The 23812-nt window shown below is 42.9% G+C and overlaps 1 protein-coding gene and 1 long non-coding RNA gene across 36 annotated transcripts in view; both read left to right on the plus strand.

The window, feature by feature from the left end:
- The first annotated feature begins 1076 nt into the window (after window positions 1-1076).
- Window positions 1077-20036, plus strand: LOC139748161 (uncharacterized). Of its 5 annotated transcripts, none has more exons than XR_011712546.1 (6): window positions 1077-1255; window positions 4292-4450; window positions 9501-9659; window positions 14598-14756; window positions 18681-18929; window positions 19066-20036. It is a non-coding gene; the product is annotated as an uncharacterized lncRNA (long non-coding RNA). The 5 variants fall into 5 exon arrangements; XR_011712547.1 differs by lacking the exon at window positions 1077-1255 and adding an exon at window positions 1665-1790; XR_011712548.1 differs by lacking the exon at window positions 1077-1255 and adding an exon at window positions 1867-3318.
- A 2058-nt stretch (window positions 20037-22094) lies between these two features.
- Window positions 22095-23812, plus strand: part of LOC139748170 (uncharacterized) — a 33706-nt gene continuing 31988 nt past the window's right edge. For all 31 annotated transcript variants that reach the window (XM_071660895.1, XM_071660897.1, XM_071660927.1 and 28 more), the window contains exons 1-2: window positions 22095-22212; window positions 22939-23097. The gene's annotated coding sequence lies outside the window, so the exon portion shown is untranslated. The remainder of the gene's footprint in view (window positions 22213-22938; window positions 23098-23812) is intronic.

Here is a 23812-nt window from a genome sequence, read left to right on the forward strand (position 1 = left end):
TGACATGTGGGTCTTATTTGAGTTGTTTCAATATCCATTTTGGAACCGTTTCAGATGTTTTTGATAGGTGTTGTACTTGGAAATCATATTATTTATTCACTTAACTGTCAGACAGACAATATAAGATTAATTTACTTCATTTTGTGCTCTATTAATTGCATGTCTTCTCTTGTTACATCGTTGCTTGCGTGTTTGTATGTATACCCTCTATACTTCAGTAAATAAAATGTTTATAAGATATGAACTGACTCTGCATATTACTGCCTGTGTTTTCATTTTCAACGAGTATGACTGAATATATTTGCATGTCAATGAAATACTCTTGCATATCAGGTTGTTATGCTTTAAAAGAATTATTTTGATATGTAAGACGTGATAATTATTTCACATCCATGTACAATACACTACTGAATCCTTTAAAGACTAAAGACTATATTATGTTAGTGTCTGTGTATATATTTTAAGCAAATTTATGACTAGTTGTGTGTGCGTGTGAATGTCAATATGCATGCATGTCAGACTGCTATGCTATGGTACTGTATTTTGTATTACTGCATGCATGTGTGTATGCATGTACATACCATAAGATGAAAACAAAATATGTTCTGATATATATATCTATCAATTCTGTATTTCACCAAATAGATATCACACGATCATTTGTTTCCTTTTATCACAACATTTAAGAATGAGGTGAAATATGAGAGAATTAGGTAAATCTGAATAACGATTAATTACCAACTCAAACCAAAGATAGGATCAGGACATGTACATAATCACCAATTCTTGTTAGAAACAGCAAAACGAAAATCGAAAAATAAAGTATATGGTTCTTGAACCATGAAGAAAGTTTGGTGTCATATAACAAAGTGTCAAGTTTATATTAAGTGTTTACATTGCTAAAGCAAAACATAACATTTATACCACACAAAGTAGAACAAAAGACTTATTCCCTGCAGAAATCATGGCAGATTTGAATATCTAAGAACTACCTTTAAATTTTCCGTTTTCTCTGGTAGCTAATATATGTTTCCCGTTTTCTAAGAGTTCTTAATCACTCTTCCAGACTGCGATATTGCAAGTATCACAAAAGTTAGCATGACAGATTTTTTTAATTGCGCTCCTTTATATGTGTTTCTCGAGCACGGCCGCCATTTGTAGTCTTGTATGTGTCGTCTCCCAAGACGGATGTGTTCTTACGCGCTGTATTTCAAGTCTGTGTTGCCTGATGTCTTAGTGTCTACTCGTCTTCTCGGTAAGTCAGACTTTGCTTAGCACTATGGCAATGTTTCTGTGCATTTTTCCTTGACAAGTGGGGCTTCCTTGAGGTTTTATTCCTCGTATCAATATGCAGGAAGGATTACATAGCTAGCTAGGATGCCATTTGGGTTTCGTTTAGAGTGCCATGATCAACTCTCTTCTTTCAGCCTCTCTATCTTCAGTTAACCTTCACTGCTTTCTTCGGATTATTCACATAAATTTGGTGTCGTATGTTTATCAATTATATGTGAAATGCTGCTTCTGGTAAGCCTTGTATGTTCGTTGTTTCTTAACTTTAGAGCAGAGTTTTTAAAGTTTTTTAGACTTAATGCAATACTTTGCTCTTTGTCCGTATGCTCAGGGCTGGGATCAGGATAAACATACTGAGAGACGCCAGTCAGGCAAGCCTGACGGCAGCCATAACTATATGCGCAGTGACTATGCGCAGGGCATTGTGCAGTCGTAGCTCTTCCGACCACAGTCTTGTGCCTGCTACTGACCTGGACGTATCTGTTGCCGTTCTTTCAGAGGTAGGTTGTAGCTATTCCTCCCTGCGTGGTCTCCACCCTTGCTTTGTTTTGAAGTTTTTTTTGAAGTTATTGTTCATCAATATCTTTGTATAAGGTTGTTTTGTGCAAAATCGATCTTTCATTGACGGATGTCCGCAGGAGAACTCCGCTTGGCCTTTGTGCGACCGGCTCCGCCCTAAAACCTTTTTCTGTATAAAACAATTGCTTGATCTTTTTGTTGGGGGTAGCTAGTTTTCTTCCACTGTCAGGGTTGTTTTGCCATCCCAGATTTTGGGGTTAGGCCTGGAACCAGGTAAGCCATACGCTGCCCCCATAGAATGTAATGGTGACGGACCCTCCATAAAAATTAGGATTGCTGATTTTGTTTTGGTTCATGCGACTGGAGCAACGACTCATGCCTCCCTCAATCCCTTCCTAATCAGGAAGATTATTGATGGATGGTCTGGGCATGTTGAAACGATCAGGAAACTGGTTAGTGGTGATTTGCTGATAAGTTGACGAAACAGGTGGCGGAACTAATTAAGTGAAGTTCCATATCCATGACGTAGTGGTCTCATTACCCATTTCAATGCATTCATTCAGGGGAGTCATCTACCGCACTGATGTCATGGATATGTCAGAGGACGACATTGTGAAGGAACTAGCAAACGAGGACGTTATCGCTGCCTGGTTCATCACCAAAGTCGTCAATGGTGAACGGCGTAGAACTCATCTAGTTAACCTAACCTTCGGGAAAGCTCGGCTACCGGACAATATCTATATTGGTTACATGCCATGTCAAGTTCGTCCCTACGTTCCGATTCCCTTACGTTGTTTTAAATGCCAGAGATTTGGCTCGCCCTTAAGCGTTGCACTCTTTCTGGTAAATGTGGGAGGGAAGTGTGCTGCGGAGGGTCATACCGCTGAGGAGTGTACGGGTAACAGGATGTTGTGTGTTAATTGGGATGGCATCCACCCAAGCTGGGACCGGGCCTGTCCCCGGTTCCAGGTTGAGAAGGACATCTGTGCAGTCGAGACACAAAATAACATCTCATATGGTGAGGCTAGGAGGAGGGTGAAGCAGGGTGATCAATGCCAACCTCACTCTTCTGAACGATGGTAGTGGAACTCGTGTAGATGACCGGACTGGCAATATCTCGGCAATTGATTTATCCTCGTCATGGCCAGATATACTTAATAATTTATTACATGAAAAACATCTTTTTTTAACATTGTCAATGTACTCGGGGACAGCTAGAAGTACTATTGAAAAATTGATGGTCTTCCTCAGAGAAAGAGAATTGATCCAGATGATGTAAGGTGGTTCGTGGGTTTTCTGTGGCGGGGTTGGCTTCGGTGTGAGGCTCCTCCTCCTACTTGGGCAGGTCGCATGGTGGTGTACATTAGACGGTCGGCCTTGAAGGGTGTGGTTATCCTCAGGGGCAGCTGCGCCCTGGGGTTGACCCGGCGGACGTCCAATTATCATCATCTATGTGCATGACGTGGTGGTGGATTATCTTTCGTCTGTCCCATCTCTTCGCACTCTTGGGTAAACTGCAACTGTGGCTGCTGTGCCGACTGGGCTGTGTTTGCCCCCACGTTGGCTCAATACCCACAAAATCTTCTCGTCCCATTATTTCTAATTATAATTCATCTTTACCATAATATCATAATTATAATTTCTCTATTTTTCTATTCTTTATTAGAATAGGTATTTAGGGGTGACTTGAATCACATATTAGATAGGGTTGCAGGCCCCAATGATATTCATCAGAGGTCGATGGCCGTAAAGCCAACCAACAACAAACGTAGTCTGCCAGCTTCGTGTTCTCCGCTTGGAGCTGATTGCTTAAACAGAGGTCTTATTCATAGCCAGGTTAATGAGTCATGGGAGACCATTGGTTGTAACGACTGGTGAATGGCTGGTCAACTATAGGTGAACATGGTGGAGGTGTGGACAACTCTGTAGTTCCCACAGGAAGAAAATGTAGATTGAAGTCATTCGTCGTAAACTTTGGTTTATATTACGATTCGTTCAGGCGACAGCTTTTAATTGTTCACAGTCTTCTGGAACGTCTGACCCCGCCATAGAGGTTATTACTGTTATATGGTTGTTTGCCTCAATTAGTAGCTTAGCTCAACAAGGGAATAATGACTACCTACGTTTTGTATTTGCAGTAGACAAACAATAAGAGACCAGCTTTTGAAGCTCCTTGTGCTGGTCAATGATACCAAACACTTGCGTCTTGTTTACCCTTAGGTTTCACAGAACAAGAGTAGTAAAGGAAACATTGCTAGTGAGAGGTTTTTATCCTCGCAGTTGACGCCAATTTTAAGCATATATTCAAAGATGGATGATAATAGATTAACCTATGATATACCATGACTTCAGCTCTATCATGACTCACACTTTGTCACTTCTAGATGTTATATACAACATGTAATTTAACTTAATGTTTATAGAAAATATGCCTTAATGTGTTCAAGTTGAAGTGGAAAATTAAGATACCGTTCATTTCCAGAATTCCAGTCCAACAACGGGTTGGATATGATGACCTTCCGTTCACCGTCGAGGACCACATTACCCTCAGTCGCCTGCTGACGTCGCAAGAGGGAGGGAGGAAGCCGTCATGAGAGCACTCAAGCGTCTTGCCTCAAGGAGGGTGGTACCTCCTTCGCGTGTAAGTTTGATAGGGGGTAAACCTTCGTCAAGTCAAGGAGGGTGGTACCTCCTTAACGTGTAAGTTTGATAAGGGGTAAACCTTCGTCCAGTCGAGGCGTGAACCACCGACATAAATGATTGACATGTTTATCGCAGACTGGGACCCTTCCTCCGACTTGTGTCAGGATAGGGAGCGCTATTCCCTCAGGGTATTATTAGCCGGAAGGCCATAGTTTTGTGTGAGAGAGTAAGGTACCGTAGCAGCGGAGATAGATAGATAGAGAGAGAGAGAGAGAGAGAGAGAGAGAGAGAGAGAGAGAGAGAGAGAGAGAGAGAGAGAGAGAGAACCCGACGCGTGGCAGTAAGACACTGTTATGTGTCAGGGAGAGACTCGCCTGTTATGATGTGTCATGCTTCTTCGTCTGTCTTGGACTGATCTACCACAGTGTATTAGGAAGGGACGAATGTCAACTGGTGAGACGGTCGTTTGAAAGTGAAAGGCTTTGATGTTAAAGGACGAGTCGGGCGTTGTTGTTTGTCATTGTTGAGGTGTGGGGAGAGAACCTCTCGTCGTATGGCAGAGAACAACAGTCCGCCATGGTAAACTATCGTACATCGAGGCATAATCCCACGACGTGTGGTCGAATCGAAGCTACTGACGTCTGTGAGGGAGTGAGTAGCGTTCCTCCACCGTCACAGAGGAAGCAGTCCTTGTGTGCCAAGGAGTTAGTGGGAATAGTGTGTCCTAGAGTGAGGTGCCAACAAGTGCTAGAGACAAAGCCAGAGAATCTGTCAGTGTTAGCAGCTTTTCTTTGCCACGGTAGTGTGTTAGGAAGTGAGCAGCGGTTTTTTGATGTCGCCACTGTAGTAGTGTGAGGCAGGAAACCAGCCTTCTATATCAGGGAGTTAGTCATGTATTGTGTCATGGTGTGAACTACCCACGTATGTTACAGACGAAGCCACCGACGTGTTTTTTCCTCTGAAGCGTGTGTGTGTGTCAGGCAGGAAGTAATCGTAACGGAGTTGGGTAATGTAGTGTATCTTGGAGTGAGCTACCGATGTGTATCAGACACGATGCTACCGACGTTTGTCAGGGAGTGAGCAGTGTTTTCAGTGTGTCAGGTTGGAAGCCATACCGTTGTGTGTCAGAGAGAGAGAGAGAGAGAGAATCGAATTTGGTTTGCCATGATGTGAGCTACCGACACACGTGTGCTGGAGACGAAGCTTATCGATGACTGTGGGAGAGTGAGCAAAGTTTTTGAGTTCTTGGAAGTAAAGTGTGTTGAAGTAAGCTACCGACGTGTATCAGAGACTGGGCCACCGACGCCTGTCGAGAGTGAGGAACGCTTCCTTTTCAATTTTGTAGTGTGTAAGGCTGGAAGCCGCAATGCGTGTGTATAAACGAATTAGTCGAAGTAGATTGTCGAGGAAAGAACCAACGACGCCAAACTAAAGAGTCCCTTTAGGATATTTGTTCCAGCTAATACCAGACGATTATAGTCAACTTGCATGGCGTATGGGTCGTCAAAGTAAAGCTTCACATTGAGACTGATACAGGCACACGCTAGACGGTTTTATATTGGTTTTGTGGGGTACATAGATCATCAAAGAGTTTTACCTTGAGAATTTTCCCCTGGCGATTTTATTTAGCTGTTAAGGACACCACAGGTAATCAAAGTAAAGCCTTACTCTGAGTTTATGCTGACCAATGCCAAACGATATCTTGCAGCTCTATCGCGCTCCAAGGGTCATCAAAATATTCTTTACTTTGGGAATTATATATTTTTGGTCTATGACTGGCGAGTATATTTAGCTTTTGGGGACTGATATGAGCTTAAGGTATAAGGCAGGAGGTTGTGTATTAGGGATTGAGTTGCCGTAGTCTCCCAAGGAGAGACCCACTGCAGGGAGTGCAGTACTTTACGTTTCTCAGAGAACAGACCGTCGTAGTGCATTGTCGTACATCAGGACGTATGTATATATACTCGTTAATAAGATGCCTTGATTAGGGCATTCAGGTGCCCCTTCTGCCTCGGACACTGTACAAAAAATAAATCGATCAGGACAGTTGGCATACGTGTCTTAGAAATCCGTGGACAAAGGTTGTTTTAGGAAATACTTCCTTAAAAGCAGGACGAGCATATTGCTCATCTTTTAGTCTGGTCTGTTAACACTCTTCTGTTGATTCTGTGTCCACTTATTATTACACGTTAGGGAAGTGCTATAAGAACATATCGGGGTCATTGAAAACCATCGGCGAAATTCCATTTTCTATGGTGAGTGTAGTAAATGGTGATATAGGTTGGTAGTCCTGTCTACAGCCGTCCTGGGAGATGTTCTGTCTATAATTGTGATAAAAATGTCTTATTTCCATCGTCATGGACAAAATGTGTTCTTAAGATCACACTTTTCTCAGTCGTGGTTTTCCATAGAAAGACTGATACTGGCATAAACAAAGGTCTTATTTCTAGCTAGGTACGAGTAAAAGTTGGAGATTAATGGTTATAACCAATGTAGACCGAGTGGTGAACTATAGATGGGTGTACTTGGTGTGTTTGACATATCTCATTGTAGTTACCACAGCTTGAAAATGTATAGAACATGGGAACTGGGTAGACAGAGACTTCGAAGTATATTACTATTCACTCAGGTGACACCTTATGATTGTTCATTCTGGAACGTGTAACCCACCATTCACGTTGTTACAGTTAACATGGTTTTGGTAAATTGATAGTTTAGCTCATTTGAATGACGTTTTTTCTTTTAGATTTGCAGTATAGAAACAGTAACAGACCACCGAGTCTTTCTGAAGTTTCGTGTTGCTAGTGAAAGAAATTAGAAACTGTGGTAAGAGTTCGCCTCACTGCCCAACCTCCCCTAGACGTGGTCACTTCACGCGTTCTCACACCAGCAGACCACAATAATAATGGTACATTTCCATTATAATTATCTGCCTCTGTGGTGGTTAGGTAAGATTTCCATAGGCTATGGTCAGCTGGGCGGGGAGTGACTGCACTGGGTCACGGTGAGGTAGGCTAGAATAGGCGGGTGAGTGGTGGCTACTGCACTGGATCATGGTGAGGTAGGGTAAGTTCGGTCAGCCGCGAAGCGGTGGTGGCTACTATACTGGATCACGGTGAGGTGGCCCAGAAATGGCCGGTGAGTGGTGGCTTCTGTACTGAGTTATGGTGAGGTAGGCTAGGGTCGGCTGGCCGGGGAACGGTAGCTCGTCTACTGGATCACGGTGAGGTAGGCTAGGGTCGGCTGTCCAGGGAGCGGCAGCTTGTCTACAGGATCGCGTTAAGGTAGGCTAGGGTCAGCTGGCCAGGGAGAGGCAGCTTGTCTACTGGATCACGGTGAGGTAGGCTAGGGTCGTCTGGCCAGGGAGCGGCAGCTTGTCTACTGGATCGCGTTAAGGTAGGCTGGGGTCGGCTGGCCAGGGAGTGGCAGCTTGTCTACTGGATCACGGTGAGGTAGGCTAGGGTGAATCGGAGAGACGAGAGGTTGGTGCTCAGAGGTCGCATGATCGCTCTTCTTGATAATGTGTTCTCCATACTGGGCATCGCACATGAAGTTGTCCTGTCCTCCAACACCATGAAGTGGAATAGAAGAAGGTGGAGAGCGGTAACCTTAATGACTTAATATAAGTTATAAGTGTGTGTGAGAAGGAATGAAACATGGCAGCAATGATGAATGAGGCATAGGGAATGAAATACCTGCATCAGAGTTCACTAGCAGCCAAATCCAACATCTCTGTTCGCGGGTGACTATATATGGGTATGGCTAAGTTTTGATAACAATGTAGTAGGCAATATATCTGGAAATATCATTATCATTATTGTAACCACTTTTTCATATTAAAGATATGTAGATTATGTAAAAGAGTAATGAAATTAGGCTTATAACTGTCTAGACTTGATAATCGAAATTGAAAGTGGTGCACATTGGACGGTCGGCCTTGAAGGGTGATGGTTATCCTCCGGGGCAGCTGCGCCCTGGGGTTGACCCGGCGGACGTGCAATTATCATCATCTATATGCATGACGTGGTGGTGGAGGATTATCTTTCGTCTGTCCTATCTCTTCGCACTCTTTGGTAAACTGCAACTGTGGCTGCTGTGCCGACTGGGCTGTGTTTGCCCCTACGTTGGCTCAATACCCACAAAATCTTTTCTTCCCATTATTTCTAATTATAATTCATCTTTATCATAATATCATAATTATAATTTTTCTATTTTTCTATTCTTTATTAGAATAGGTATTTAGGGGTGACTTGAATCACATATTAGATAGAGTTGCAGGCCCCAATGACCTTCCTCATAGGTCGATGGCCGTAAATGCCAACAAACAACAAACGTAGTCTGCCAGCTTCGTGTTCTCCGCTTGGAGTTGATTGCTCCATAAACAGAGGTCTTATTTATAGCCAGGTTAATGAGTCATGGGAGACCACTGGTTGTAACGACTGGTGAATGACTGGTCAACTGTAGGTGAACATGGTGGAGGTGTGGACAACTCTGTAGTTCCCACAGGAAGAAAATGTAAATTGAAGTCATTCGTCGTAAACTTTGGTTCATATTACGACTCGTTCAGGCGACAGCTTTTAATTGTTCACAGTCTTCTGGAACGTCTGACCCCGCCATATAGGTTATTACAGTTATATGGTTGTTTGCCTCAATTAGTAGCTTAGCTCAACATGGGAATAATGACTACCTACATTTTGTATTTGCAGTGTACAAACAATAAGAGACCAGCTTTTGAAGCTCCTTGTGCTGGTCAATGATAACAAACACTTGCGTCTTGTTTACCCTTAGGTTTCACAGAACAAGAGTAGTAAAGGAAACAATGCTAGTGAGAGGTTTTTGTCCTCGCAGTTGACGCCAATTTTAAGCATATATTCAAAGATGGATGATAATAGATTAACCTATGATATACCCATGACTTCAGCTCTATCATGACTCACATAGTCACTTCTAGATGTTATATACAACATGTAATTTAACTTAATGTTTATAGAAAATATGCCTTAATGTGTTCAAGTTGAAGTGGAAATTAAGATACCGTTCATTTCCAGAATTCCAGTCCAACAACGGGTTGGATATGATGACCTTCCGTCCACCGTCGAGGACCACATTACCCTCAGTCGCCTGCTGACGTCGCAAGAGGGAGGGAGGAAGCCGTCATGAGAGCACTCAAGCGTCTTGCCTCAAGGAGGGTGGTACCTCCTTCGCGTGTAAGTTTGATAGGGGGTAAACCTTCGTCAAGTCAAGGAGGGTGGTACCTCCTTAACGTGTAAGTTTGATAAGGGGTAAACCTTCGTCGAGTCGAGGCGTGAACCACCGACATAAATGATTGACATGTTTGTCGCAGACTGGGACCCTCCCACCGACTTGTGTCAGGATAGGGAGCGTTTGGTTCCTCAGGGAGCGCTATTCCCTCAGGGTATTATTAGCCGGAAGGCCATAGTTTTGTGTCAGAGAGTAAGGTACCGTAGCAGCCGAGAGAGAGAGAGAGAGAGAGAGAGAGAGAGAGAGAGAGAGAGAGAGAGAGAGAGAGAGAGAGAGAGAGAGTAAACCCGACGCGTGGCAGTAAGACACTGTTATGTGTCAGGGTGAGACTCGCTTGTTATGATGTGTCATGCTTCTTCGTCTGTCTTGGACTGATCTACCACAGTGTATCAGGAAGGGACGAATGTCAACTGGTGAGATGGTCGTTTGAAAGTGAAAGGCTTTGATGTTAAAGGACGAGTCGGGCGTTGTTGTTTGTCATTGTTGAGGTGTGGGGAGAGAACCTCTCGTCGTATGGCAGAGAACAACAGTCCGCCGTGGTAAACTATCGTACATCGAGGCATAAGCCCACTACGTGTGGTCGAATCGAAGCTACTGACGTCTGTGAGGGAGTGAGTAGCGTTCCTCCACCGTCACACAGGAAGCAGTCCTTGTGTGCCAGGGAGTTAGTGGGAATAGTGTGTCCTAGAGTGAGGTGCCAACATCTGCTAGAGACAAAGCCAGAGAATCTGTCAGTGTTAGCAGCTTTTCTTTGCCACGGTAGTGTGTTAGGAAGTGAGCAGCGGTTTTGTGTTGTCGCCACTGTAGTAGTGTGAGGCAGGAAGCCAGCCTTGTGCATCAGGGAGTTAGTCATGTATTGGGTCATGGTGTGAACTACCCACGTATGTTACAGACGAAGCCACCGACGTGTTTTTGCCTCTGAAGCGTGTGTGTGTGAGGCAGGAAGTAATCGTAACGGAGTTGGGCAATGTAGTGTATCTTGGAGTGAGCTACCGATGTGTATCAGACACGATGCTACCGACGTTTGTCAGGGAGTGAGCAGTGTTTTCAGTGTGTCAGGTTGGAAGCCATACCGTTGTGTGCCAGAGAGAGAGAGAGAGAATCGAATTTGGTTTGCCATGATGTGAGCTACCGACACACGTATGCTGGAGACGAAGCTCATCGATGACTGTGGGAAAGTGAGCAAAGTTTTTGAGTTCGTCGAAGTAATGTGTGTTGAAGTAAGCTACTGACGTGTATCAGAGATTGAGCCACCGACGCCTGTCGAGAGTGAGGAACGCTTCCTTTTCAACTTTGTAGTGTGTAAGGCTGGAAGCCGCAGTGCGTGTGTATAAACGAATTAGTCGAAGTCGAGGAAAGAACCAACGACGCCAAACTAAAGCGTCCCTTTAGGATATTTGTTCCAGCTAGTGCCAGACGATTATAGTCAACTTGCATGGCGTATGGGTCGTCAAAGTAAAGCTTCACATTGAGACTGATTCAGGCTAACGCTAGACGGATTCATATTGGTTTTGTGGGGTACATAGATCATCAAAATAGAGTTTTACCTTGAGAATTTTCCTCTGGCGATTTTAATTAGCTGTTGAGGGCACCACAGGTAATCAAAGTATAGCCTTACTCTGAGTTTATGCTGACCAATGCCAAACGATATTTTGCAGCTCTACCGAACTGAGCTCCATGGGTCATCAAAATAGGCTTCACTTTAGGAATTATATATTTTTGATCCATGACTGGCGAGTATATTTAGCTTTTAAGGAGTGATATGAGCTTAAGGTATAAGGCAGGAGGTTGTGTGTTAGGGATCGAGTTGCCGTAGTCTCACAAGGAGAGAGCCACTGCAGGGAGTGCAGTACCTTACGTTTCTCAGAGAACAGACCGTCGTAGTGCATTGTCGTACATCAGGACGTATGTATATATACTCGTTAATAAGATGCCTTGATTAGGGCATTCAGGTGCCCCTTCTGCCTCGGACACTGTACAAAAAATAAATCGATCAGGACAGTTGGCATACGTGTCTTAGAAATCCCGTCGACAAAGGTTGTTTTAGGAAATACTTCCTTAAAAGCAGGACGAGCATATTGCTCATCTTTTAGTCTGGTCTGTTAACACTCTTCTGTTGATTCTGTGTTCACTTATTATTACACGTTAGGGAAGTGCTATAAGAACATATGGGGGTCATTGAAAATCATCGGCGAAATTCCATTTTCTATGGTGAGTGTGGTAAATGGTGATATAGGTTGGTAGTCCTAGCTACAGCCGTCTTGGGAGATGTTCTGTCTATAATTGTGATAAAAATGTCTTATTTCCATCGTCATGGACAAAAATGTGTTCTTAAGATCACACTTTTCTCAGTCGTGGTTTTCCATAGAAAGACTGATACTGGCATAAACAAAGGTCTTATTTCTAGCCAGGTACGAGTAAAAGTTGGAGATTAATGGTTATAACCAATGTAGACCGAGTGGTGAACTATAGATGGGTGTACTTGGTGTGTTTGACATATCTCATTGTAGTTACCACAGCTTGAAAATGTATAGAACATGGGAACTGGGTAGACAGAGACTTCGAAGTATATTACTATTCACTCAGGTGACACCTTATGATTGTTCATTCTGGAACGTGTAACCCACCATTCACGTTGTTACAGTTAACATGGTTTTGGTAAATTGATAGTTTAGCTCATTTGAATGACGTTTTTTCTTTTAGATTTGCAGTATAGAAACAGTAACAGACCACCGAGTCTTTCTGAAGTTTCGTGTTGCCCGTGAAAGAAATTAGAAACTGTGGTAAGAGTTCGCCTCACTGCCCAACCTCCCCTATACGTGGTCACTTCACGCGTTCTCACACCAGCAGACCACAATAATAATGGTACATTTCCATTATAATTATCTGCTTCTGTGGTGGTTAGGTAAGATTTTTATAGGCTACGGTCGGCTGGGCGGGGAGTGACTGCACTGGGTCACGGTGAGGTAGGCTAGAATAGGTGGGTGAGTGGTGGCTACTGCACTGGATCATGGTGACGTAGGGTAGGTTCGGTCAGCCGCGAAGCGGTGGCTACTATACTGGATCACGGTGAGGTGGCCCAGAAATGGCCGGTGAGTGGTGGCTTCTGTAATGAGTTATGGTGAGGTAGGCTAGGGTCGGCTGGCCGGGGAACGGTAGCTCGTCTACTGGATCTCGGTGAGGTAGGCTAGGGTCGGCTGGCCAGTGAGCGGCAGCTTGTCTACTGGATCGCGTTAAGGTAGGCTGGTGTCGGCTTGCCAGGGAGTGGCAGCTTGTCTACTGGATCACGGTGAGATAGGCTAGGGTGAATCGGAGAGACGAGAGGTTGGTGCTCAGAGGTCGCATGATCGCTCTTCTTGATAATATGTTCTCCATACTGGGCATCGCACATGAAGTTGTCCTGTCCTCCAACACCATGAAGTGGAATAGAAGAAGGTGGAGAGCGGCAACCTTAACGACTTAATATAAGTTATAAGTGTGTGTGAGAAGGAATGAAACATGGCAGCAATGATGAATTAGGGATAGGGAATGAAATACCTGCATCAGAGTTCATTAGCAGCCAAATCCAACGTCTCTGTTCGCGGGTGACTATATATGGGTATGGCTAAGTTTTGATAACAATGAAGTAGGTAATATATCTGGAAATATCATTATCATTATTGTAACCACTTTTTCATATTAAAGATATGTAGATTATGTAAAAGAGTAATGAAATTAGGCTTATAACTATATAGACTTGATAATCGAAATTGAAAGTGGTGCACATTGGACGGTCGGCCTGGAAGGGTGTGGTTATCCTCCGGGGCAGCTGCGCCCTGGGGTTGACCCGGCGGACGTGCAATCATCATCATCGATATGCATGATGTGGTGTTGGAGGACTATCTTTCGTCTGTCCCATCTCTTCGCACCCTTTGGGAAACTACAACTGTGGCTGCTGTGCCGACTGGGCTGTGTTTGCACCCACGTTGGCTTAATACCCACAAAATCTTTTCTTCCCATTATTTCTAATTATAATTCATCTTTATCATATCATAATTATTATTTCTCTATTTTTCTATTCTTTATTAGAATAGGTATTTAGGGGTGACTTTAATCACATATTAGATAGAGTTGCAGGCCCCAATGACCTTCCTCAGAGGTCGATGGCCGTAAATGCCAACAAACAACAAACGTAGTCTGCCAGCTTCGTGTTCTCCGCTTGGAGTTGATTGCTCCATAAACAGAGGTCTTATTTATAGCCAGGTTAATGAGTCATGGGAGACCACTGGTTGTAAGGACTGGTGAATGACTAGTCAACTGTAGGTGAACATGGTGGAGGTGTGGACAACTCTGTAGTTCCCACAGGAAGAAAATGTAAATTGAAGTCATTCGTCGTAAACTTTGGCTCATATTACGACTCGTTCAGGCGACAGCTTTTAATTGTTCACAGTCTTCTGGAACGTCTGACCCCGCCATATAGGTTATTACAGTTATATGGTTGTTTCCCTAAATTAGTAGCTTAGCTCAACATGGGAATAATGACTACCTACATTTTGTATTTGCAGTGTACAAACAATAAGAGACCAGCTTTTGAAGCTCCTTGTGCTTGTCAATGAAAACAAACACTTGCGTCTTGTTTACCCTTAGGTTTCACAGAACAAGAGTAGTAAAGGAAACAATGCTAGTGAGAGGTTTTTGTCCTCGCAGTTGACGCCAATTTTAAGCATATATTCAAAGATGGATGATAGATTAACCTATGATGTACCCATGACTTCAGCTCTATCATGACTCACATAGTCACTTCTAGATGTTATATACAACATGTAATTTAACTTAATGTTTATAGAAAATATGTCTTAATGTGTTCAAGTTGAAGTGGAAATTAAGATACCGTTCATTTCCAGAATTCCAGTCCAACAACGGGTTGGATATGATGACCTTCCGTCCACCGTCGAGGACCACATTACCCTCAGTCGCCTGCTGACGTCGCAAGAGGGAGGGAGGAAGCCGTCATGAGAGCACTCAAGCGTCTTGCCTCAAGGAGGGTGGTACCTCCTTCGCGTGTAAGTTTGATAAGGGGTAAACCTTCGTCGAGTCAAGGAGGGTGGTACCTCCTTAACGTGTAAGTTTGATAAGGGGTAAACCTTCGTCGAGTCGAGGCGTGAACCACCGACATAAATGATTGACATGTTTGTCGCAGACTGGGACCCTCCCTCCGACTTGTGTCAGGATAGGGAGCGTTTGGTTCCTCAGGGAGCGCTATTCCCTCAGGGTATTATTAGCCGGAAGGCCATAGTTTTGTGTCAGAGAGTAAGGTACCGTAGCAGCGGAGATAGATAGAGAGAGAGAGAGAGAGAGAGAGAGAGAGAGAGAGAGAGAGAGAGAGAGAGAGAGAGAGAGAGAGTAAACCCGACGCGTGGCAGTAAGACAGTGTTATGTGTCAGGGTGAGACTCGCTTGTTATGATGTGTCATGCTTCTTCGTCTGTCTTAGACTGATCTACTACAGTGTATCAGGAATGGACGAATGTCAACTGGTGAGATGGTCGTTTGAAAGTGAACGGCTTTGATGTTAAAGGACGAGTCGGGCGTTGTTGTTTGTCATTGTTGAGGTGTGGGGAGAGAACCTCTCGTCGTATGGCAGAGAACAACAGTCCGCCGTGGTAAACTATCGTACATCGAGGTATAAGCCCACGACGTGTGGTCGAATCGAAGCTACTGACGTCTGTGAGGGAGTGAGTAGCGTTCCTCCACCGTCACACAGGAAGCAGTCCTTGTGTGCCAGGGAGTTAGTGGGAATAGTATGTCCTAGAGTGAGGTGCCAATATGTGCTAGAGACAGAGCCAGAGAATCTTTCAGTGTTAGCAGCTTTTCTTTGCCACGGTAGTGTGTTAGGAAGTGAGCAGCGGTTTTGTGTTGTCGCCACTGTAGTAGTGTGAGGCAGGAAGCCAGCCTTGTGCATCAGGGAGTTAGTCATGTTTTGGGTCATGGTGTGAACTACCCACGTATGTTACAGACGAAGCCACCGACGTGTTTTTACCTCTGAAGCGTGTGTGTGTGAGGCAGGAAGTAATCGTAACGGAGTTGGGCAATGTAGTGTATCTTGGAGTGAGCTACCGATGTGTATCAGACACGATGCTACCGACGTTTGTCAGGGAGTGAGCAGTGTTTTCAGTGTGTCAGGTTGGAAGCCATACCGTTGTGTGCCAGAGAGAGAGAGAGAGAATCGAATTTGGTTTGCCATGATGTGAGCTACCGACACACGTATGCTGGAGACGAAGCTCATCGATGACTGTGGGAGAGTGAGCAAAGTTTTTGAGTTCGTCGAGGTAATGTGTGTTGAAGTAAGCTACTGACGTGTATCAGAGATTGAGCCACCGACGCCTGTCGAGAGTGAGGAACGCTTCCTTTTCAACTTTGTAGTGTGTAAGGCTGGAAGCCGCAGTGCGTGTGTATAAACGAATTAGTCGAAGTCGAGGAAAGACCCAACGACGCCAAACTAAAGCGTCCCTTTAGGATATTTGTTCCAGCTAGTGCCAGACGATTATAGTCAACTTGCATGTATGGGTCGTCAAAGTAAAGCTTCACATTGAGACTGATTCAGGCTAACGCTAGACGGATTCATATTGGTTTTGTGGGGTACATAGATCATCAAAATAGAGTTTTACCATGAGAATTTTCCTCTGGCGATTTTAATTAGCTGTTGAGGGCACCACAGGTAATCAAAGTATAGCCTTACTCTGAGTTTATGCTGACCAATGCCAAACGATATTTTGCAGCTCTACCGAACTGAGCTCCATGGGTCATCAAAATAGGCTTCACTTTAGGAATTATATATTTTTGATCCATGACTGGCGAGTATATTTAGCTTTTAAGGAGTGATATGAGCTTAAGGTATAAGGCAGGAGGTTGTGTGTTAGGGATCGAGTTGCCGTAGTCTCACAAGGAGAGAGCCACTGCAGGGAGTGCAGTACCTTACCTTTCTCAGAGAACAGACCGTCGTAGTGCATTGTCGTACATCAGGACGTATGTATATATACTCGTTAATAAGATGCCTTGATTAGGCCTAGCATTCAGGTGCCCCTTCTGCCTCGGACACTGTACAAAAAATAAATCGATCAGGACAGTTTGCATACGTGTCTTAGAAATCCCGTCGACAAAGGTTGTTTCAGGAAATACTTCCTTAAAAGCAGGACGAGCATATTGCTCATCTTTTAGTCTGGTCTGTTAACACTCTTCAGTTAATTCTGTGTTCACTTATTATTACACGTTAGGGAAGTACTATAAGAACATATGGGGTCATTGAAAATCATCGGCGAAATTCCATTTTCTATGGTGAGTGTGGTAAATGGTGATATAGGTTGGTAGTCCTAGCTACAGCCGTCTTGGGAGATGTTCTGACTATAATTGTGATAAAAATGTCTTATTTCCATCGTCATGGACAAAATGTGTTCTTAAGATCACACTTTTCTCAGTCGTGGTTTTCCATAGAAAGACTGATACTGGCATAAACAAAGGTCTTATTTCTAGCCAGGTACGAGTAAAAGTTGGAGATTAATGGTTATAGCCAATGGAGACTGAGTGGTGAACTATAGATGGGTGTACTTGGTGTGTTTGACATCTCTCATTGTAGTACCACAGCTTGAAAATGTATAGAACATTCGAACTGAGTAGACAGAGACTTCGAAGTATATTGCTATTCACTCAGGTGACAGCTTATGATTGTTCATCCTGGAACGTGTAACCCACCATTCACGTTGTTACAGTTAACATGGTTTTGGTAAATTGATAGTTTAGCTCATTTGAATGACGTTTTTTCTTTTAGATTTGCAGTATAGAAACAGTAACAGACCACCGAGTCATTCTGAAGTTTCGTGTTGCCCGTGAAAGAAATTAGAAACTGTGGTAAGAGTTCGCCTCACTGCCCAACCTCCCCTATACGTGGTCACTTCACGCGTTCTCACACCAGCAGACCACAATAATAATGGTACATTTCCATTATAATTATCTGCTTCTGTGGTGGTTGGGTAAGATTTCCATAGGCTATGGTCGGCTGGGCGGGGAGTGAGTGCACTGGGTCACGGTGAGGTAGGCTAGAATAGGTGGGTGAGTGGTGGCTACTGCACTGGATCATGGTGAGGTAGGGTAGGTTCGGTCAGCAGCGAAGCGGTGGCTACTATACTGGATCACGGTGAGGTGGCCCAGAAATGGCCGGTGAGTGGTGGCTTCTGTACTGAGTTATGGTGTGGTAGGCTATGGTCGGCTGGCCAGGGAGTGGCAGCTCGTCTACTGGATCACGGTGAGGTAGGCAAGGGTCGGCTGGCCGGTGAGTGGCAGCTCGTGTACTGGATCGCGGTGAGGTAGCCTAGGGTCGGCTGGCCAGGGAGTGGCAGCTCGTCTACTGGATCGCGTTAACGTAGGCTAGGGTCGGCTGGCCAGTGAGCGGCAGCTTGTCTAATGGATCGCGGTGAGGTAGGCTTGGGTGAATTGGAGAGACGAGAGGTTGGTGCTCAGAGGTCGCATGATCACTCTTCTTGATAATGTGTTCTCCATACTGGGCATCGCACATGAAGGTGTCCTGTCCTCCAACACCATGGAGTGGAATAGAAGAAGGTGGAGAGCGGTAACCTTAATGACTTAATATAAGTTATAAGTGTGTGTGAAAAGGAATGAAACATGGCAGCAATGATGAATGAGGCATCGGGAATGAAATACCTGCGTCAGAGTTTATTAGTAGCCAAATCCAATGTGTCTGTTCGCGGGTGACTATATAAGGGTATGGCTAAGTTTTGATAACAATGAAGTAGGCAATATATCTGGAAATATCATTATCATTAATGTAACCACATTTTCATATTAAAGATATGTAGATTATGTAAAAGCTATGAAATTAGGCTTATAACTATCTAAATTTGATAATTGAAATTTCAATTTAGGCAATCGAGTGTGTCCATTCCTTGTGAACATGGTTGTGTTTTACTGCTGGCAGAGAGAACATGAGCGGCAGAGGCAACCCCCTCCAGCGAACGTTATGGGCATAAGACGTCTCCCCGTTGAGCGGCAGGCGAATTTTTCACGACAAAGGAACACACCACAGAACTCCAGCGAGGAATGAACGCCTGAGGGAACAGCACACACTCCGGGTGAAACTTAGATTGTGGTCTGAAGCAGTGTTCACGGAGATGTGTGTATCGAACTCTCATGGCAAGGTTCACTGCTGGAGGAGGAACTGTACCAGGTAAGAAGTTAGTGATACGTTGCTGTTCAAAGACTTAGAACGTCATAGTATGGTAACAAGAAACTCATGTGGATAACCAAAAGTTAATGATGTACTTTTCATACACCATAAATGAAATAAAATCATAATGTTTCAGAGGGACAAATGACTGAGCCAACATGAGGGAGGAGATCCGTTCGTCACTTTACCTGCTACATCTAATGGAAAGTGACATTACATGGTCTCAGTGACGTTTTCAACATTGGAGGCCGCTCTACTGCAACGACTGTTGCAGTAATTGCTGGAGGAACGTTTCTTGCCGTCTCTGTGGGTGATGGGTTTACCTCTCCCTGCCCGGCCTGTCATTTCTATTAACGACAGGTGCCCCGTCCACACTGCTCGTGTTTTTCGACACTGGTCCCTAGGAACAAGACACCCTACAGCTCCTGGACTAGGCCAGCAAAGGAGCGGACCTAATTGTCATCGAACATGTTTGGGCAGAAATGGTGTACACCTGGCCACCAGGAGACGAGATGACTAGCCATTGATTACTGAACCACGTCCACACCCTTCGGGGGAATTCTTCAGACTGGACCGTGTTTTAGATAGTAACTATAAATTGAATTTCATGTGTCTTTATAAATTGATAGATTTATCATTGCTTAATAAACATTAGTGTCAGTAATAAGAGGACAATGTATACTTAAGCGATATGTAGAGGAAGATGTATGTATGTTTATGATTTATTCATGCTGGTATGGAAGGTTGTTTATTCCCAGTTGTAAGTTCAATTATGGCCACCAACATTCTTGTTTGTTTTTCCAGCTGTATGGAATAGTTAATGAGTGTTTCAAATAGTACCTATAAATTGAATTTCATTTGTCTTTGTAAATTGATAGATTTATCATTGCTTAATGAACATTAGTGTCAATAAGAAGAGGACAATATATACTTCAGCGATTTGTAGAGGAAGATATATGTATGTTTATGATTTACCCATGCTGGTATGGAGGGTTGTTTATTCCCAGTTGTAAGTTCAATGGTGGCCACCAACATTTTGGTTTGTCTTTCTAGCTGTATGGAATAGTTAACGAGTGATAATGATTACAATAAAACATTTGAACGGTTCATTGTGTTTGATTATATGTCTATTGTTTTTATGCTGTATCAAAAGACGAACTACCACCAACACATGGCAACGCAGCAGTGTGATACGAACGAAGAGTCGTCTGTATAGAGAAAGTAATTGATGATTTAAGTATCGGCCAACTTTACTTCTGACGAATGATGGAGTGTATCAATATCCAGCTTACGAGATGGACAAATCCATAGTGGTAGGAGTATCCATGCAAATATAACAATGGGGAATTTGTATGGCATAATCTTAACATTTCCATAATATCAGCATTGTTCAGTTAAGTATACACCTTGCTGATCAGATACTTAACCATACTACAACAACAGTGGCTTGCATTAACCTCTCGTAGTCTTCTCCTACCAACAGCTTTATAAATATTACACCCTCTCTAACAGAAATGTCCGAGGTCCATTTTGATTAAGATAAATGAGGCATATCACTAGTCGACCATCGTAGAAGTTGATGGTATAGAGTTCTACTTCCATCCACAGAGGATAATGAAACTATGTAATAGTTGTATACATATACCACAAATATCTATAGATAAACATTGCTCTCGTAGACTTTCACCAAAAAAGCGGAAATATGTTATATGAAGGAATTGGAAGCAAATATTTCATTACGATATTGAAACTGGTTATAAGAGGGATACTTTGTGCCAATGTTTATGGAAATTTTGCAAAAAGACAAACGTAAGCATAGACTTGTGTGGTCCTAACAGTACGATGCAAACAGATTTTCATTAGAATGAGGATTTTACATAACATAGAAAGATACAGATTCTTGAACATTTTACAGAAATACAAAATATGATTTTAGAGGAAATGTACAAAGATGGCTAAATACTTTACAACATCGCTTATTACATAAACAATATGCATTTCCCGCAAAAAAATTCCATGCGTGTTTAACAATTTAAAATTGTAAGTTATGTTTACAAGCACATGGATCTTATTTGAGTTGTTTCAATGTCAATTTTGGCACTGTTTCAGATGTTAGCAAGTGTTGTGATTGGAAATCATATTATTTATTCACTTAATTGCCAGGCAGACAGTATATGATTAATCTATGTTTACTTCAATTTGTGCTTTATACTAGTAATTACATGTCTTCTCTTGTTTCATCGTATCTTGCGTGTTTGTATGTATAGTCCTCCACATCAGTAAACAAAATGCTTATAAAATATTAACTGGCTCTGCATATTACTGCCTGTGTTTTCATTTTCAACGAGTATGACAATATATTTCCATGTAGGTAGAAATACTCCTGCATATCAGGTTGTTAAGCTTTGAAAGAATGATTTTGATATGTAAGACTGGCTCATTTTACATCTATGTACAATACACTGTTAGATTCTTTAAAGACTATTATATGTTAGATATATGACTGCTTGTGTTTGCATGTGAATGTCAATATGCATGTATGTCAGACTGTTACCCTTTGGTATTGTATTTTGTATCTACATGCATATGTGTATGCATATACATACAGTCTACCATAAGGTGAAAACAAAATATATTCTGATATATATTTATCAATACTGTATAACGCCAAATAAATATCACACGATCATTTGTTTCTTTTTATCAATATTTAGAAATGAAGTGAAATGTAAGAGTATTAGAAAAATCTAAGTTACGATAAATTACCAACACAAACCGAAGATAGGCTTAGGACTTACATCCTAAGATATCAATTCATATAAACTCCAGTAAAACGAAAATATATATATAAAAAAAAAGATATATGATTCATGAACCATGAAGAAAATTCTATGTCATTCAACAAAATGTCAAGTTTATATTAAGTTTTCCATTGCTAAAGCAAAGCATAACATTTATATCACACAAAGTAGAACAAAGGACTTCTTCCCTGCAGAAATTATGGCACATTTGAATATCTAATATCTACCTTTAAGTTTCCCGTTTTCTCTGGTAAGTTTCCCGTTTTCTAATGGTTTTAATCGCTCTTCCAGATGGCGTTACTGCAAGCATCACAAAAATTAGTTTGACAAACTCTTTTAATTGCGCTTCTTTGTATGTGTTTTTCTTCAGCACGGCCGCCATTTGCAGTCTTCTGTGTGCCGGCTCCCAAGACGGATGTGTTCTTACGCTCTGTATTTCAAGTCTGTGTTGCCTGATATCTTAGTGTCTACTCATCTTTTCGGTAAGTCAGACTTTATTTAGCGTTATGGCAATGTTTCTGTGCATTTTTCCTTGACAAATGGGCTTACGTGAGCTTTTATTCCGCGTATAAATACTGAGGAAGGTTCACACTGCTCCTAGCTAGGATGCCATTTTGGTTTCGTTTAGAATGCCATGATCAACAGTCTTCTTTCAGCTTTCCTATCTTCCGTTCACCTTCACTGCTTTCTTTCGTCTGAAAATTTGGTTTATATTACGATTCGTTCAGGCGACAGCTTTTAATTGATCACAGTCTTTTGGAACGTCTGACCCCGCCATATAGGTTATTACAGTTATATGGTTGTTTGCCTCAATTAGCAGTTTAGCTCAACATGGGAATAATGTCTATCTACGTTTTGTATTTGCAGTATACAAACAATAAGAGACCAGCTTTTGAAGCTCCTTTTGCTGATAAATAATGACATGCAGTTGCATCTTGTTTACCCTAAAGTTTTACAGAACAAGAATTGTAAGGATAACATTGCTAGTGAGAGACTTTTGGCCTCACAGTTGCCACCAATTTTAAGCATACATTTAAAGGTGGATGATAATAGATTAACCTATAATGTACCCATGATTTCAGCTCTATCATGAACCACACATGGTCACTGGTAGATGTTATATACATGTAATTTAACTTAATGTTTATAGAAAATATGCCTTAATGTGTTCAAGTTGAAGTTGAAATTAAGACACCGTTCATTTCCAGAGTTCCAGTCCAACAACGGGTTGGATATGATGGCCTTCCGTCCACCGTCGAGGACCACGTCACCCTCAGTCGCCTGCTGACGTCGCAAGAGGGAGGGAGGAAGCCGTCATGACAGCACCCAAGCGTCTTGCCTCAAGGAGGGTGGTACCTCCTTCAGGTGTAAGTTTGATAGGGGGTAAACCTTCGTCGAGTCAAGGAGGGTGGTACCTCCATCACGTGTGTTTGATAGGGGGGTAAACCTTCGTCGAGTCAAGGAGGGTGGTACCTCCATCACGTGTATGTTTGATAGGGAGGTAAACCTTCGTCGAGTCAAGGCGTGAACCACCGACATAAATTATTGACATGACGGTATGTGGCAGACTGGGACCCTCCCTCCGGTTTGTGTCAGTATAGGGAGCATTTGGTTCCTCAGGGAGCGGTATGCGGGGTCACACGGGTGATCATCACTTTGAGAATTTTATTCGATGCGGCTTCTGCGGGCTATAATGTCGTCAAAAGTCGAGCTTAACGTAGTGAATTATATTATGGCCGACGCCAGATGACTTTATTCCAATTTTACGGGCTCCACTAGCGGGTCATCAGTGTAAAGCTTCAACTTGGGAAATTTTGTCCATCTGATTCCAGACGATTTTATTCAGTTTTTGTGGATTGGGCCCAGGGGGTCTTCAAACTTAATGCTTCGACCCGGAAATTTTGTTCTGACTAACGTCAGATTATTTTCATCAGGTTTTGCTGGGCCCACGCACGGGTCGTTAAACTTAAAACTTTTTTACTTTTGCATAAAAGAACGACGCCATATGAAGCTTATACAATTGTTTACAAAAATTATTGTTCCTTGCCTACATACTTTTATGGAAGTCAGTTACTTTTTGCA

The sequence above is a fragment of the Panulirus ornatus genome, chromosome 73, assembly GCF_036320965.1.
Source record: "Panulirus ornatus isolate Po-2019 chromosome 73, ASM3632096v1, whole genome shotgun sequence".
Classification (NCBI taxonomy): domain Eukaryota; kingdom Metazoa; phylum Arthropoda; class Malacostraca; order Decapoda; family Palinuridae; genus Panulirus; species Panulirus ornatus.